Source organism: Brassica oleracea, chromosome C5 (genome assembly GCF_000695525.1).
Source record: "Brassica oleracea var. oleracea cultivar TO1000 chromosome C5, BOL, whole genome shotgun sequence".
Taxonomy (NCBI): Eukaryota; Viridiplantae; Streptophyta; class Magnoliopsida; order Brassicales; family Brassicaceae; genus Brassica; species Brassica oleracea.
Window position 1 is genome coordinate 17,322,274 of NC_027752.1, and position 1,737 is coordinate 17,324,010.

The 1,737-nt window shown below is 29.1% G+C and overlaps 1 protein-coding gene across 1 annotated transcript in view; it reads left to right on the forward strand.

Moving 5' to 3' along the window:
- LOC106344660 (omega-hydroxypalmitate O-feruloyl transferase-like) overlaps positions 1 to 1,737 on the forward strand; it is a 25,118-nt gene that overhangs the window by 906 nt on the left and 22,475 nt on the right. The gene's annotated exons all lie outside the window — the stretch shown is intronic.

Below are 1,737 nucleotides of genomic sequence, written 5' to 3' on the forward strand. Positions count from 1 at the left end.
ACAAAAATTATATAAGTAAAAAGTATAATTTAATTAATTATTAAGATTAATATATATATATATATATATCATTTTAAATTAAACTATACACCATGTAAAATACAATATTTTAGTTTCAAAATTCACTTTGAACAATTTTTTTGATAAAAGTTTTGAACGATAATTGACAACTTATTTTTTTAAAAAATTATAAATTACTAAAAATATTAATCCCACAATGAAAATTTTGTTATCAGTAATTTAATTTTTTTTCTATAAAAGATACAAATGATCGAAAAAACTATATGAGTAGAAATCATCATTTAATAGACATTAATATTTAAAATATACTGAAATATATTATCTATGTTAGTATCATTTAAATTTAATAACATATCCTATCAAATATAAAAAAGATATTTTTTGGATATTGCACCAATTTAATTATATATTTAATAGTTACTGACTTTTAATTATTTAATATATATTTATTATTTCATAATATGTAAAAATATTTAATACATAAAATAACTTTTATATATAATGTTGATCCCGCGTAAGGCGCGGATCTTAACCTAGTTATTATTTATTTTTCTTGCTTAGAAACTTGATTTCGATATCAAAATCATGCATAACTTAAAACGTTTCCATACATATTTTTGATACTTTGTAAACAGACCATTTATTCCTTTTATGATGGGTATAATTGTATAGCTCGAATAATGTAGATGTCATAAAGTTAGATGGATCGGCTAGTAAAACAAAAAAAAATCCAGATGTATATGATCCTCAAGAAATAAAACTAACAGTTTATATTGTTTATTTTTTTCCTGACTCCTAAATTGATTCGGCTACTTTATTCTTTTCAAATAAGAAATGCATATTTTTTAGGCTGTGCATAATGCATTTGATGTCTGAATGATATAAAATCTTTTCCTACCACATTTTTCCTTAAAATATGTGAACTTTAATATAGAGATTTGATAAATGTCATCAGAATAATAATAATAAATCAAAAAGTGTCGTAAATAGAGAGTTTAGAAACTGAATATTTTTGTGTTATTATTAATGATCAAGGGGGTTCCTTTATATAAGGATTACAAGAAGAAGATAAATGGAAAATATCCAAAACCTAAACTCATTATGATTAGGAAAACTACTAATACATAATAATGGTAAGATTACATCTACTAAGAAAAAGAAAAGGTTTCCTTTTCTCCAAGCTTTGTGGCCGCCTTTTCTCTCTCCTGAAGTCGTCTCTCTCTCCTCTCTCTAGGCTTCGGCCATCTCTCCATCTTCTAGGTATTGGGCCGGTCTCGGTCCGGGCCTGGTTAATGGCAATCCACTCCATGATTTATAACACTCCCCCTTGGATGCCATAACCATACAGTATCTGTATTACGCTTCATGTTGCCTCATTAAAACCTTATCAGAAAAACCCAGTGGGACAAAACCATGATGAAGGAAAAAGAGTACAACACGCACTACTCCCCCTGATGTGAACCTCATTGTAGGTTCTACATTCTACGCATCTTGGTGCGTGATATTTCCTGTATGTATAGGATGGGAGTATTCGGCCAAGTTCATCACTAAGCCGTATCTAGACCACTTCGACCTCTTAGGTCGTTTCACATGTCTTTTGACATCGAGTGTCCCGGTAAAGCATATGTGCTAAGCAATGTGAATCACATTGTCCTCGGAGATCACTATTAGGTCTTTGCAAATCGTGTTTGCATATGTCCATAGTCTAGACGTGAT